At 38.5% G+C, this 17,285-nt stretch overlaps 1 protein-coding gene across 2 annotated transcripts in view; it reads left to right on the forward strand.

The window, feature by feature from the left end:
• Window positions 1-3,782: 3,782 nt before the first annotated feature.
• LOC143031929 (uncharacterized) overlaps window positions 3,783-17,285 on the forward strand; it is a 53,667-nt gene continuing 40,164 nt past the window's right edge. For both annotated transcript variants that reach the window (XR_012967048.1, XM_076196304.1), the window contains exons 1-2: window positions 3,783-3,869; window positions 5,175-5,283. The gene's annotated coding sequence lies outside the window, so the exon portion shown is untranslated. The remainder of the gene's footprint in view (window positions 3,870-5,174; window positions 5,284-17,285) is intronic.

Genomic DNA, 17,285 nt, shown 5'->3' on the forward strand with positions numbered 1-17,285 from the left:
CATTATTTGTGCAACGTGCTCTTAAAGAATTAGACTTAAGAAGGTGTGTAAGAACCGGTTACTGTGGGTGGTGTCACGTCATCTCTAGGCGCCAGTCTTGGTCCGATCTAGAAAGATGTACACACCCCACGCCTAACCAAACCATGTAAGTCTTAAAACTCTTTGTATTTGAGGTTTAGAGTATTCTAGTGCATCCTTTGTAATACCCTCTTCTTGGGTAGCCTTTAGCCTATAGTAATTATAGTACTTTTTACAGTTTTTCATCAATACCAACGTATTATCGAACGATGGATCAGATCTGCATTAAATACGCATCAAATATCCCCGTGATTCTATAACCTTCAGTCCCAAGTCTGTCTACGTCACGGACGCTATGATGTTGAATTGCCTATTTCATCTGCGGAGTCCCAGTCGATTCCGGCAAACTCACACTTGTCCCCATTTCCCTTGTAAAGTGGAACTATACAGGCACCCCTCCAGTCCTCTGGTACTCAACTCTCTCTTAAACAAACATTAGATAACCTCACCACCCAGTCCACCATAACTGTACCTCCTTTCTTCAGACATTCTGCATGGCATTCATCCAGACCAGGTGCCTTACCTGCTCCCATCATCTTAACAGCTGCTATCACTTCATCATTTCCCCATTTCTCCTCCAGGTGTAATATACAGGCCAAAAACATTATCATTAGCAGACAACAAAATGTTGTTTCAAGAACTGTCTAGTTTCTGCAACCGGGACTTATTGGTAATGGGTGATTTCAATTTTACTGACATTGATTGGATGACCCTTGAACATGGCCATATAGATAGTCGCTTGATAGATTTTCTCAGAGACAATTACTTAGTTGAGCATGTAAAAGAGCCCACAAGACATGGAAACTTACTCGATCTATTGATCGCTAGCCACGAAATCATGATAACCGATGTAGAAGTCAGTGAAACTGTTGCAATTAGCGATCACAACTTGACATCTTATCCATTACTCTTGTCCTCATGTCTCTTCCCTTCAAAAAGTCTTTAATCCATTCTTGAGGTTTGCCTCTCAGTCCTCCAACATGATCCAATTTTCACATAAGTTGACTGTGAGGACTATGGACTAGCTAGGAAGGACCACTCGTTCGCGCGGGATCGGTAGTTGTAGGAGGGGAAGAGATGTCTATGTCAAAATGAAAATACAGTCGTGTATAAAAGAGGGCTATTGCCACCGGGCGATTCTCAGGGATATTTATTGCGTCAAGTCGTGGCTCAGGAGGAGTGGGGGGCGGGCAGGAGACTTGGAGTTGGAGGCTAAAACCATTGTATGTAACTGTTTTCCTTTAGGGATATTTATTCGACTTAACCTCAACCAACGAAGTTAGAAAAAGAGTAGGAGGCTTAGTCTTAGAGACAGAACATTAAAAAAAAAATAGTGGCAGGTAAACTGAAATGACAAGATGTAGTAGGAGAGAGTTAGAAATTAGATTATTTTTAGAAGAAGAAAAAGCTTTGTAAATGTTTGTGCGTGTAGTCTTGTTTTTTTTTTTTTTTTTTGTATGCTACGCATAGATGGTTGTTTCCTCTAAGCGGATGTACATTCAACTGGATAAATAAGGGACGAGACATGTTGTGGTTCCGGATGACGAAACATACTTCCTGGAGTAGCGGAGCCATTTTGCCGGCGAGAGGAGAACAGGTAATATTATATACATTCGGTGGAGATGTGAATATACATTAAAACTGCATATAACATGTTTACAGATAAATAAAATTAGAAATATAACCAGCGAGGACTGAACCCGCCCACCCATAGCACGTCTAATGAGAATCTGCTGCCTTTCCTCACGCTTGCCGTTGGATACAGACGGGCTCATTTTCGTGGTACTTAGTCAGACGGAATCCAGCACATCGCGACACGTCTGGTCACGATCAGTCAAAGCTGGTAAAAGGATACGTTGTAAATATACGCGGCTATACACGATTATTGTGAACACCACCCGAAGGAGAGGCGCAGTTGATAAGTAGTCTGTACGGTGAAGTCTAGGTGTGATGTGTCGTATAAGGTGTTTGTGTATGGCATGCAGTCTTTCTAGGTGTCTCATGTGAAGTTTGCGTTTGTGTGAGGTACTTTGTGTGTATGTAAGAATACATGTGTTATGATGATAATGAAGTACCTCTGTAACGATTTGTTTGTGAAGGAGAATGCTATGACAATAATGGAACACCTTTGTAATTATTAGGTTGTGGAATGTAACGGTAATGTTTCGTTTGTAGATTGTGTACTGTAATGTTTTTATAATGGAAATGTCTTGGGTTCTGTAATGTTGGCGTTGTTTCGCGTTTTGCAGATTGTGTACTTGTGGTGAAATGTGGTGCAGATATGTGTGCACAGTTGGCACCCCTAACACGGGGTCAAAAGGTCACGGCCGGTGTAGGAAGGAGGGCGCACGACGGTGTGCGCATCAGTGTGTGTGTGTGTGTGGAACGAGAAGATGCAAGTGGAACTCTAACACGATTAGGATTAGCAGAGCTAGTGGGTTTAGGTAAGGTAGATTGTAGAGTGAGAAGTGCGTCGGGAGATGGAAAAGTGAAGCAGAAATAACCAAAGAAACGGGAAACCACAGAAATCAGGTGAGTTACAAGTAGTGCAGCACTCCCATTAAAGTTGGAAAATGTTGAATAAAGCTTGAAGTTGGGAATTATAATTTGACATTATTCTTCAAGTCACATGTCACCCTTCACTGAAGTATCCCAGCTGTGATATCTATATCCTCCTTTTATGCGCCCTACATACATCACTTTAGTTTTTTTTTTTTTCGTTTTAGAACATTTCTTTCTACTGTCTTCCGTCTCTCCACCTGCAGTTGCTCTATCGGGTCAGCAATCACAACTGCACCATAAAAGTAAAAATAGACAGAAAAATATATGTAGAAATAGAAAATTTATATTGAAAATAAAAGTAGAAATAGAAGATAAAAATAAAACATATAGTGTGGTGACGTGGCGCTGGTCAAAACCAGACTGGCCGTCACACAACCGAGTTAGGCCTGTATATTGGCCGAAGTTAGCAGGACGTCTCAACTATCCCCAGTCAGCAGCCAATCAGAAACTCGTAAAAGCTCTCCAGGGACCCATCTGACCCGTCAGCCTCCTCCTTTGAAAGGACGGCGCCTTGCCGAGACAGTCAGTTCTCCAGCTACTACTATCTTTTCATTTTCTAACAGACATTCTTCCCCTCCCACTAAACCCGATCCCGCGCAAGCGAGGTGGTCTTTTCTTGAATTCCAGAATTCCAGTTCTCCAGCAAGTCGGCTCGGGCACGACATCTCCAGGCTTCAAGTGGCCCTCCCTTCACTTCCAGCCCACGACGACACTCGTAGGCTCTCACCCGGCCGGACCTTCTAGCGCTGTAGTATATATTTAATTCATGTATACATTACTGTTACATCTTGTGGGCCTTGGTTTGATTTCCCTGGCTTGTCCGGCCGTACATCCACAAAAGAGACTTGAAATCAGACAATAGAAATAATAATAATAAAATGGTAACATAAAAACATACATACATATACGAGTATATACGAAAAGCTTTTTCCCCCTTATAAGGGAGGCAGCCAAAAAAAAGAAAAGAAAAAGAAAAAAAAATCAACTCTATCACACTTCACTCCTGTCCACCTTAGGAAATACAAAATATGATATATAAAAATAATAGATATAAAATATAAAACAGAACAGAAAATATAATTAGATAAGATATATTTAAAAAACTTACACCTCCACCTTGTTTGTTTACATATGACGTCATAGCCAGTTAAACTTGAGTTGCACACCTTCAGCTATTTAAGGTGTGGCTGTGATTTGTACAGGTGAAATAAGTGTGTCTTCTTGAATTCGTAAGTGCAGCGATATGGGGGTAAGATAGCTTAGTTCATGCGTAGTATGTTCGCATTTGCCACTCTTCAATTCTCATTTGGCAACCTGAGTAAGGGTACAATAATTGTGCCCGTACAAATTGTGACAATTTGTTTTTAACTCTTAAGTTCTCGTTGAATGTGAAAGACCATTTCATTAGAAACAAAATATTTTTTTTAATTTGTGAAGTAACTTGAAAAATAAGGGAGATACGATTTTTAAAATTATTTCTTTATCCCCAATTTTTGGCTAGATCAGGGGTTCCCAGACTTTTCAGCTCATAGACCCCCTGGTAAAGTTTAAATTTTTCTATAGACCCCTAAGTTATTAATTCACGATTTATATCAGTTTATTATTATTATTGGTGTTATTGTTATTAATATTATTATTATTATCATAGTTATTGTCATTATTATTGTTATTGTTTTAGTTGTCAATAGTGTTATTATCATCATTATGATTATCATTTTTGTTGTTGATATATTGTCTTGCGACATTGCTTCTGACCCAGGGCAGTGGACAAGGTGCAGGGATGACCCGTCTTCTAGTGAGGTGCTAAGATGGGAGGGAGGGTGGAGGGGTGTGGAGTGTTTTTTAGGATGAAATGGGTGGGAATGATTTTATGCCTTTTCCTTTTTGGCTACCTCCCTAGTAAGGGGGAAGAGGCCTTGGTATATGTATGTATGTATATTGTTTTAATTCTTTACTGTAGTTCTTGTTTGGTCTCATAAATCACTTATGGTAATTGTAAAGTACCATAGTCACAGTTTTTGTGTTTGTGGATTTTACTTATTCTATTTGTTTATTTTCTATTTATTTATTTATTCATTTTCTATTTTGATCCATTACAAAAGGGCCAAATGGCACCATTCATCAAGGCAATGGTGATCCAATGATAATACAGATACTTTCACATATACATAAATACATAAGTGTTTTGAAATAGATATTTATAATTTACCAATAGCTTTAAGAGCGATATATATTCTTTATTATATTACTATAAGTGATATTTAAGCCAATAATATTACACAAGCTTGTCATCTTGATGTTCATTCACGATGTGGTTGTGTGTATGTGAGATTCTTCCTACATGCTAATAATGGGAAGGATTTTCGACTCCGAGTGAACTGGCATGGTTTTTCATTAAGTTTAGATATTGGTTGGTTGATTATTCTCACTCTTTCAGTACGGGAAGAGAGCAGGATCATTTCATGCCAACCATTTAATCTTAAAGACTGCCTTGCGACCTCATAGTAATTTACTGACCCCTTTTGACCCCCTAGCAATCTACTGACCCCCTTTCAACCCCTTGGATGGTCTCATCAACCCTGCAGGTCGATGTCGACCACTTTGGGAACCCCTGGGCTAGACTATACTATACTATAACTAAAGGTTAGAATTAATGGTGGTAATTTGTAAATTTTTTGGTAAATAAGTTCACATAAACTCTAAACCACTGGTCCAATTTTATTGAACTTTGGCATACTTGGATTTTATGAGTCAACAAATCACCAGAGTATGTCAAAAACAATGTGGAACATCTCCATCATACCAAATTTGCCTTTTCATTGCAACTATTAAGTTGTCAATTCAGAGATGATCATCAGCACAATCCAAACCCCTAGCCCAATTGATATGCAACTTGGCATGTGAAGGTTTTATGGGTTAACAAATCATCTGAACATGTCAAAACAATACAGGACCTTTATTTTATATTGTTCTGACTAATACCTATCATGTTTTCGTGGCAACTTTTGTCAATTTAGAGATAATCATCCATAAGATCCAAACCCCAGGCCCAATTGACATACAACTTGGCATGTGAAGGTTTTATGGGTCAACAAATCATCTGAGCACATCAAAAATAATGTAGGACCTTCCTTTTATACTGTGCTTAGTAATACCTTCCATGTTGTCATGGCAGCTATTGTCAGTTTAGAAATAATTGTCTGTAAAATCCAAACCCCTGGCCCAATTGGCGTGCAACTTGACATATGAAGGTTTTATGGGTCAACAAATCACCTGAGCATGTCAAAAACAATGTAGGACCTTCCTTTTATACAATTCTTACTAACACCTATCTTGTAACATGTTCCATCAATGTAATGTATGTGCAGTGTAATGTATATGCAGCTAAAAGAACTGTACTATCACATTTAAAAGTGCATATATAGGTGCCTTAGCCCTTACCCTTAGATTGCCTCTCAGTACACTAACCAGTCAGTACTGCAACTATCCTAAGACCTAACTTAGATATACGTTGAAATTGGTGAATTCTTTTTACACTAATTACTGAAATAGAAAAATGAATAAAGTCTTTTTACTTTTAAATGAGTTATTTTGTTTAGTTATGTTATCTATAATCATGATAATCTGAATAAACAGCCTTATTTCAACAGCTCATGTCTATCATCATCATGAAACCCAGAAGAAAATTTAAGTCGTGTGTCTAGACCTCTACTAGTCTTGAGACTTCTCATGGTCATGGAGATGGTCCATGACATGGAATACTGACCATATTATTAATAGTTATTTCATACACTTGCTATCATAGCCATAACTGGCTATATAATAGGCATAGCATAGCCTGTGCAACATCTTGAAATTCATACCATAAAAATGTAAGTATTATTTGTGAACAACACCCTCTATGACTACTGTGTGAAGTATCTCCAACATATCATGTTTCAACAAACATGACTAAGTATCGGAGAACATGCCTACATGTTATGCATTAAGGCACAGCTGTCGCATGACCAACAATCTTACAGTTGCTCATTTCCGGGAGAAAACTGGCTGAAAAATAGGAATATCACATTGAAATTTTAATACCTAGGTGCTTTATATATAGATTTTTACTCAGAAAACTAATTTGCAATGGCTAATAGCCAAATTTTCATTTCGATTTTACTTACTGGGCATACACTTGCAGAACAAGAAGACAATTTGATCATTCTGTGCATGTGCTGAATGCTACAAGCAGTCAAACTGATGCATACCCATTCGAACGGGCTGCAAAAGATGGCGGTGTGAACATAACATTCACAATGGTTCACACATACCTACCAAGGGTAGTGTGGATGTTTATGAAAATGTTTGCCAGTCTGACAGCATCAATTACCCATACTATTGGCTAGCTCATATCATTCTGATGTATTCTGAACCACAGATATAAGTACTGCAAACTGATAATAATGGCAGTAGCTGTTAGAAAAAAAAAAGAGAGAGAGAGAGATGGTAGAACATCTTTATATTTACCAAGGGGCTAGAATAGATTAGGCCAGGTCTCACATCTGCAATTCTTACCTCTATCATTGGCTAGCTCTTATCGTTGAGTATTTTGAACCCCGTTTATTAGTAGTGCAAATTAATAGTTCATATAGCAGCGATTTTCAGAAATTTGAGACAAGCAAACACTTTTATATGTTAGGAAGATGTTTGGTGGTCTAGCAGCTGCAGTTTTGACCAATGTGATCACTGGCTAGCTCCTATTTATCTGAGTATTATGTGCCCCGTGGGGACAAGTGTGAAAAAGGGGACAAGTGTGAAAAGGGGACAAGTGTGAAAAAGGGGACAAGTGTGAATGTAGTAATTTCAGAGGGATTAGCCTGTTGAGTGTAGTAGGGAAGGCTTATGGGAGGATCTTAATTGAGAGGATTAGGAGAGGAACAGAAGGAGTAATTGGTGAGGAACAGTGTGGATTTAGGATGGGTAGAGGTTGTGTAGATCAGATCTTTGTGGTAAGACAGATAAGTGAGAAAGCTATAGGAAAGGGGAAGGATGTTTTTTGGGCTTTTATGGATCTGGAAAAGGCTTACAACAGGGTAGACAGGAAGGCACTGTGGGAGGTACTGCAGATTTATGGGATAGGAGGAAAGCTTTTGGGAGCTGTCAAGAGTTTTTATGAGAGTAGTAGAGCATGTGTTAGGATTAGAAATGGAGAGAGTGAGTGGTTTGAAGTAAAGGTGGGACTTCGTCAAGGATGCGTTATGTCGCCCTGGCTGTTCAACTTATACATGGATGGGGTGGTGCGAGAGGTGAATGCTAGGGTAGTGAGTCAGGGATTGGAGATGGTTAAAGAAAATGGAGAAAAGTGGGAGGTGAGCCAGCTGTTGTTTGCGGACGACACTGCACTTGTGGCAGGGTCAGAGGAGGGATTGAGGAAGCTGGTGGCAGAGTTTGGGAGAGTATGTGATAGAAGAAAGCTAAAGATAAATGTGGGTAAAAGTAAGGTGATGAGATGTACAATGGGTGAAAGTGGCAGTAGACTGGAAGTGAACATTAAGGGAGAGCGACTGGAGGAAGTGGATAGTTTTAGATACTTGGGTGCAAGTGTAGCAGGAAAAGGTGGAGTGAAGGTGGAGGTAGAATGTAGATTGAGAGAAGCGAGTAAATGCCTTGGTGGTTTAAAGAGTGTAATGAGGAATAGACATTTGGGAATGGATGCAAAGAGGAGACTGTATGAAGGAGTGATTGTGCCAACAGCACTGTATGGGGCAGAAACGTGGAACATAAGAGAAGAAGAGAGAAGGAGTTTGAATGTGTTTGAGATGAGGTGTCTGAGAAGTATGGTGGGGGTTACTAGGCTGGATAGAGTGAGAAATGAGGAGGTGAGGAGGAGAACAGGGGTGAAAAAGGATTTGGGAGATAGGGTTGATGAAAGAATATTAGGATGGTTTGGACACATGGAAAGAATGAGTGAAGAAAGACTAGTAAAAGAGGTATGGAAGGCAGATGTGGAGGGAGTGAACATGAGGGGATGTCCTAGGATGAGGTGGATGGATGGGGTGAAGGGGGCTTTGGGGAAGAGGGGAATGTCTGTTGAGGAAGGAAGGGAGAGGACAGAAGACAGAGGTGAGTGGAGAATGGTTGTATATGGATGATGTTGTGACTGCATGAGGAGTGGGGTAGTATGTGTGAGTAAATTTTGACGCAGCCCGAAGGGATTTCTCCCCGTCCTCGCCTTATATGCAAAGGGGGACGGAGAGGGGGGGTCGCCGATTAAATGAAGCGGCCTTGCTGTGGATGTACTGTGTCTTGCGACACTGCTTCTGACCCAGGGCGGTAGGCAGGGTGCAGGGATGACCCGTCATCCAGGAGGTGCTCAGATGGGAGGAAGGGTGGGAGGGGTGTGGAGTGTATTTAGGGATGAAATGGGTGGGAGTGTTTTTGTGCCTTTCCCTTTTTGGCTACCTCCCTTGGAAGGGGGAAAGAGCCTTGGTATATGTATGTATGTATGTATGTGTACCTCAAATAAAAATCAACATTGGTAGTACATACATAGACCAAAAGATTTTTCCCCCTACACGGGGGCGTAGCCAAATAGAAAAAGGCTGAGAAACCACTCCCACCCATTCCATTTCCTATATATTTCACTCCCCTCCACCCTCCTCCCTCCCTCTTATCTTGGCACCTCCTGGATGACGGGTCATCCCTACATCCTGTCTACTGCCCTGGGGCAGAAGCAGTGTCACAAGACACAGCACTTGCACAGCAAGGCCGCTTCATAAATTCGGCGACCCCCCCTCTCTGTCTCCCCATGCAGAAAAGAAGACGGGGAGAAATCCCTTTGGGCTGCGCCAAATTTTTTCTCATATATACTTCCTCCCCCACTCCCCCTCATAAGAACATAAGAACAAATGAATAAAGGAGACTGCAAGAGACCATAAGGCCTACACTAGGCAGCTCCATATCCATCACCACCTCTTCATCCCCATCCATAAAATTGTCTAATCGTTTTTTAAAACAACTAATAGTTTCAGCGCTTACTACATGGTTACTAAGTTTATTCCATTCATTGACCACCTTATAAGTAAACCAATTCTTGCCTATTTCCTTCTTAAATCTAAATTTGTCCAGTTTATACCCATTACTGTGAGTCCTGCCCTGTTGTTTTATTATGATGACCTTGCTTGCATCACTCTTGTTATAGCCTTTGATTCACTTGAACACTTCTGTTAGATCACCCCGCACTCTACGTCTTTCCAGAGAGTGTAAGTTTTGGTGCCTAAGCCTCTCTTCGTAAGGCAAATTTCCGAGTCCATGTATCATTTTGGTCATTCTTCTCAGTACTGATTCTAGTGAATTGATGTCCACTCTGTAGGACGGAGACCAAAACTGTACCGCATAGTGAAGGATGGGTCTAACTATCGCTAGATAGAGTTTAATGATTACCTACCTTTGCACTTCTATACGTTACCGTCCTAGCAATAAAACCTAATGCTCTGTTAGCTTTATTTCTGGCACTAATGCACTGCTTCCTGGTTTTAAGGTCTGGACTCACCAGAACTCCAGTCCCTCATGCACTCAGATTTTTCTAAAAACGTGTTATCTAAGCTGTATCTATTTTCGGGGTTGTGTAGCCCTATGTTTAACACGCTACACTTAGAGATATTGAAGTTCATTTGCCATTTCACTGACCATGTTAACAATTTATTAAGATCATCCTGCAGAATCTATGCATCATCTCCTGACCTAATTAGGTGTCCTATTTTAGTGTCGTCCACAAACTTACTAATATCCCTATTTATCCCATCGTCTAAGTCGTTTATGTACATAATGAACAACAAGGGACCCAAAACTGAACCCTGGGGGACCCTGCTAGTAACATTACCCCACCTAGATTTTATTCCATTTATGGTGACCCGCTGTTTTATGTTACTAATCCAACCTCTAATCCATTCTAACACTTTTCCTTCTATGCCATGGGCTTTGATTTATTTAGTAGTCTCTGGTGTGGCACCTTGTCGAACGCTTTGCTAAAGTCAAGGTAAATAAGATCGTGATTTTCATTGTTATCTTATGCCTTATATACTTTAGTGTAAAAGGATAGAAGATTAGTCACACATGACTTACCCTTGGAGAAATCATGCTGTGAATCACGAATTAAATTATGCCACTCGATGTGTTCTCCGAGTCTATTTGCTATTATTGATTCAAGCATTTTTCCTATAACTGATGTCAAACTGATTGGCCTGTAGTTGCATATAGACAATCTATCTCCCTTCTTAAAAACAGGAACAACGTTTGCCTGCCTCCAAGCAGTTGGCACAAAACTAGTGTCTACCAATTTATTGAATATTTCAGTTAACTGGTCATAGATTTCAAAATTACACTCCTTAAGCATTCTTGGAAAATTTTTGTTTGGACCCAGAGATTTTGTAGCTTTAAGTCTTTCAATCTGCTTGACTACTTCTTTACTAATGCTGATATTAGATAGACTACTTTCTTCATCCCCTCTGTAAATTGGATGGCAATCAGGTACTTTAACCTTCTATTAGTAAATACAAATACTAAATAATTGTTAAACTCTTCACTCATTTTTTCCTCTGATTCTATCATGACATTTTCATAATTTTTAATTGGTCCTATTCTTTCTTTATTTTTTGTTCTATAGAGTTGAAAGAAACCCTTTGGGTTGGATTTTGCTCGACTGGCAACCTTGATTTCATAATTATGTTTCGCTGTACTTGTATTTCTTTTAACCAGCTTTGCCATTTCATTATATCCTGATCTAAGGTGTAATTCCCCATTTTTTATTTTGACGTATATTCTTCTTTTCATTCCAATCTCATGTTTCAATCTGTCTGACATCCATTTGGGAGCACAGTATTACTATTTTTCCGTATTAACTTTAGGGGGATAAATGTGTTTTGTGCATTAATAATTAGATCAGTTAGATTGCTATACATTTCTTCCAAATCGCTGACCTGACTGTTGGTCCCTCACCCCCAAATGACCTGACCCAAGGTATGCATATTACCCTCCGTGACCCAACTCTTAGTCCTGACCTGACCCCCAGCCCCACACTGAGACCCGACAATGTTCAAAACGTTCGCATGACATTTCGTATTAAATTTCAAATAGGTTTTTATATCGTCAAAGTTTGCTTTCCTGAAGTCTGGTACTTGAACGTTATTCATACTTTTGAATTTTTCTCAAATAAAATTAAATCTTATTTCTTGATCGCTAGAGCCTAGACTCTCCCAATATTATGCTGCTAATTTGGTGTTCATTATTTGTAAAAATGAAGTCCAGGGTATTTTGTCCCCTCTTAGGATCTGTAATCACTTGTTTTAGGAAATTATCCTGCACCACATCTAGGAATTTCTTCGCATCACAGCATCATCTATACACAACCCCTTTCCATTCACCCCTATCTTCTGTCCTCTCCCGTCCTTCTTCCACAGACATTCCTCTCTTATGTAATGCCCCTTTGACCCCATCCATCCAGCTCATCCTAGGACGCCCCCTCATATGTACTTCTTCCACCTCTGCCTTCCACACTTCTTTTACTAATCTTTCTTCACTCATTATTTCCATGTGTCCAAACCATCCCAATACTCTTTCATCAACCCTATCTCCCAGTTCCTTTTCCATCCCTGTTCTCCTCCTCGCCTTCTCATTTGTCGCTCTAGCCTAGTAACCCCTATCATACTACTCAGACATTTCATCTCAAACACATTCAAACTCCTCTCTTCCTCTCTCATGTTCCATGTTTCTGCCCTGTACAATGCTGTTGGCATAATCACTCCTTCATATAAGCTCCTCTTAGCATCCATTCCCAAATGTCTATTTCTCATTACACTTTTCAATCCACCAAGGCATTTACTCGCTTCTCTCAATCTACATTCTACTTCCAACCCCACTCCTCCCTCTCCTGTCACATTCGCACCCAAGTATCTAAAACTATCCACTTCCTCCAGTCTTTCACCCTTGATGCTCACTTCCAGACTGCTATCACTCTCTCCCCTTGTACATCTCATCACCTTACTTTTGCCCATATTTATCTTGAGCTTCCTTCTTTAACACACCTTCTAAAACTCTGTCACTAACTTCCTCAATACCTCCTCTGATCCTGCTACAAATGCAGTGTCGTCTGCAAACAACAACTGGCTCACCTCCCACTTTTCTCCATTTTCTTTAATCATCTCCAACCCCTGACCCACTACCCTTGCATTCACCTCTTGCACCATCCCATTCATGCAAAGATTGATCAGCCAGGGCAACATATCACATCCCTGATGAAATACTCTGACCATCTTCCTCTCACTGCCTTTTCTTCCATTATCATCTCTCCATCTGCACCTTTTAACCTTTTCTTCTCTACTTGATTTGCCTCCTCTTCCTCTTTTAAACTTTCCAAAACATCTTGTTATTGCTTTCAAAAATTTCTGTCATACTCTTACTCCATTTCACATCTGCTCTCCTCTTTTCTTCCTTTTATCTTATGCTTAACTTCCCTTCTCTTTACTTTGTACCTCTTATACGATTCCCTCGTCGTAATTTCTAGCCAATCAATGAATGTCTGCTTCTCTTCTACACCCTTCATTGCTTCCTCATCCCACCACTCACTACCTTTCCTTCTATTTCCTCCTGCCCTCCTTGTGTCACACACCATCTTTGCACACCTTGTGACTCCCTCAAACCATCCCCATTCCTCCTCCACTCTTAGTTCTACTCTATCCTTTATTCCCTCCCACTCCTCTCTCAGCTTCTTATACTCGTTCTCCTTTTTTTTCTCTCATTTAAGCAATTCACTCTAAGTACCTCCCTACCTTCTGCCATTTTCCTCTTTCTCCACCTATTCTCCACTCTCAATTTACCTTCCACCAAAAAATTATCTGATATTCCCCCCACTCTCACCTATTTACCTAGTTGTATTATACGGGAAGGGGAGCTATGCTTGTAGTGACCTGTCTTTGTATCTCACAGCATTTAGTTTGTTCCTAAATTCTTGTATGGTTTTTGTACACACTATTTTTTCATCCAATTTGTTCCAGACATCAACCACTCTGTGCGGAAAACTATTTTTTTTCCCCAGATTTCTTTTGTAACTATCCTTTTCGAGTTTCTTTTCATGTCCTTTTGTTTTTCTTTTATCCCACTTTAATAAGTCTTCTCTGACAAGGACTTCCATGCCTTCCACAATTCATTAAAGGGCCAATACATGTCTTTCCCTTATTTGTTCCAGGGTTGGTTTAGACAATCTTTGTTCGTATGTCATTTTTTGAAAGTGTTGGTGCCATCTCTGTCTTGCTCTTTGTGTTCTTTCTAATTTCCTTATATTCTTTTTTGTGCTGGATGTCCATAGTGTAGCAGTGTACTCTGATCTTGGTCTTATCAGTGTGACTAATATTTTTTTTAACTATTACTTCATCCAAGTAATTAAAAACCACTTTTATTGATCTTAGTAAGTTGTAGGTGTCTCCAACTGTTTTGTTTATATACTTGTCTGGGGACATGTCTTTGTTAATAACTACTTCTAGGTCCTTTTCTGAGCTAACTTTTTTTACTTCCTTTGTACCAATTTTGTATTGTCCTGATATTCTTTTTTTATTTTCCAATCTCTATTATACTACATTTTTTGATGTTGAAGTTCACTTCACACTTTTGGTTCCATTTCCAGACTGTTCAGGTCTCTCTGTAGTGATTCACAGTCTTTTTCTGTACATACTTTCTTTAGTAGTTTTGCATCATCTGAAAAGGAGTTCATATAACATTCTACACCTTCATCCATGTCATTTATATATAGCAAACATTATTAGAGCTAATACTGAGCCTTGTGGGAATCCACTTATCATTTCTTCCCATATCGGTTTTTATATATAAGTGCCACCCTCATTTTTCTCCCATGCAAGAAATCTTCCGTCCATTTTGATAACTTTCCTTGTACACCTGTTATTTCAAGTTTTCTCAATAGCTTTTTGTGTGGTACTTTATCAAATGCCTTTTGTAAACCCAGGAAAGCACAATCTGCCCACCCATCCCTTTCTTGCATTATATTAACCTTGAATGAAAACAAATCAAGTTTGTGGCATATGATCTTCCTTGTCTAAAGCCAAATTATTTTGTATTCAGAATATTGTTTTCTTCCAAATGTTTAGTCCATCTACTTTTGATAACTTTTTCATGTATTTTAGCTATAGTGCTTGTAAGGGAGACCGATTTACAGTTTGTTGGGTCTTCCTTGTCTCCTTTATATATTGGCACAATATTGATTGACATTTTTCCAATCTTATGGTACCTTTCCTTCTTTGAGTGAGCAATCTATTATTTTGTATATTTTGTCTGTTAGTTCATCTATACATTCTTTTAGTATCCAATTTGCAATTCTGTCCAGACCGTGTGATTTTCCAACATCAAGGTTTATTATTTGGTCCCTTATTCCTTTCTGTGTCACGATTATTTCTTTCATTGGGAGGGATCTTTCTCCCGTTCCTTCATCACAATTGTGTGTATTTTCTTTTGTGAATACAGATTTAAAATGTTTGTTCATAATTTCAGCCATTTCTACATCTATACGTTCCACATTCCCTTGATGCAGTTTCACTATTTCCTTTTCTATTTTTTTAGTTACCATATACATATCTGTAGAATAATTTAGGTTGGTTCTTACATAGTTTATTTTTTCTTCACTGCATATTTTTACATATTCATTTCTTAGTTTGATATGTACTTGTCACATCCATTTTTTTTTCCATCTTTTCCAAGCATTGTCTCTTCTATCTTTTGCCTCATTACATTTTCTGTTGTACCAGCATTTAATGTACACCTTTTCCTGTGTTTGTTTTGGTACATATTTATCTACTTCATTAAAGAAGTTTTCCCACTTCACTTTTTGAAAGAATTTTCTGAGTTTCTCAAAATCTGTTTTGTTGTACATTAGTCTTCCTTTTCAGTGTTTCCCATTTTTTCCCAAATTTCCTCTTTTAGTTTGAACTTGATAAGTATGTGGTCACTTCCCAATCGGTGTCTTGTATTCCATTTTATCCACAATTTCAGGCTCTGTTGTAAATATTAAGTCTAGTCCTGATGGTTCTTCATTATCTCTATCTCTGGTGTTTTCTTTTACCCATTGAATTATCAGTAGTATTTTCCCCCAAAGGTCCTCTCCACCTATCACTGTCATCTTCTAACATATTTCTCTAGAGTTAGTCACCCATAATTATCAAGTTTCCTCCACCTTTCAATATTTCATTTAATACATTCTTTGTGTCAAAATTTTGGAATGGTCACTCTCTGTCCAGGAATATCTTTTCAGGGGCACATATATCACTACAAATTTTCTACTTGTTATGTCACTGTTTTCAATTTTTATCATTCAATTCCACATTATTGTTGCCTTCTGTTATCTTTATCACATGTGAGCCTTTCTTAGTCAAAAACATGACTCCTCCACCCTGTTTCATATCTCTATTTTCTATCCAATGATTATATAAACTTTGTCCCACAATAATTGGTGGTAGTGGACCTTGTAATGCCATCTCCACAATTACCATTATATACAGTTTTTCTTCTGCCAGATAGTCATTTAATTCATTTAGTCCTGAAATCATGCCATCTATGTTAGTATACATTATTTCTAATTTTTTCCTTATTCCTCCTTTTTGTTTCCTTTGTTTGACCTTTTTTGATATACCATTTTCTCAGCCTCAGGTCCAGTACTATTTAAAAAAAAAGAAAAAAAAAATCATTTTGGTCTCTTGTTATTCTCTCTTTTTTTCCATTAGCTTCACTTCTTAGTGTCTTTTCCCTCTCTTTCCTCATTGCTCATTTCTTTTTTATATCCATATAATCTTGTAATTTAACTTCTGCTATTATTTGAGACCTTATTCTAATCTACTGTATAGTGGTCTATTTTTGTCTTTAGGGTAAAGTCCTATTCTATGCACTTCCTCCATTTCCTTTTCCATTTCTTGCCCCTCCTTTTGTGTCTCTCTCAGAATTTCTTTTGCTATTTCTTTCTCTTTTTTCTCATAAGTATCTAGCTACAATGTGGTTTTCTTCAATACTATAAACTACTATACACTATTTTTTATCAACTGTGTCTAGCCTAATTTTCTTTCTCTTTTATTACATTAATGACTATCTCTTTTATGGTTTCTCCAATTTTCTTAGTCACCGCTTGTATTTATGCTTTTAATCTTTTTTTTTCAAAGCCTCATTTTTGTTAGTATCTTCATTATTTATTCTTTCATTCTCACTTTTGACTGTGTTTAATTCCTCTTTTAGATCATTAAGCTCGCTGTTAGTTTCAGCATTTTGTTTTTTCAACTCATTCACTCATACATTGTCCTGTATTCAGCTTTCAGATCTATAATTTCATTTATTAGTTCTGTAATGGCCTGATTTAGAATATTTTTATACCTTGTTTTCCTTTCCAAATCTATACCTCTACCTACTGGTAGTATTCCACATTTGGAAACCCTGAAAATGTTATATTTTCATACCTTTGACTGCTCTTGGATGTTACCATGTTGCAACTCTTTTTTGGTATGACACCTGATGGTGATTCAACCCTGCTTACTTCTAGTCTTTTCTTTGTTGGTTCACTATATTTTTGTCTACCTTTATCATCCTCCATTTTATATTTCAACCACTAAGTGAACTTA

The sequence above is a fragment of the Oratosquilla oratoria genome, chromosome 12 (genome assembly GCF_046742065.1).
Source record: "Oratosquilla oratoria isolate Oo_2021 chromosome 12, ASM4674206v1, whole genome shotgun sequence".
NCBI classification, from domain to species: Eukaryota; Metazoa; Arthropoda; class Malacostraca; order Stomatopoda; family Squillidae; genus Oratosquilla; species Oratosquilla oratoria.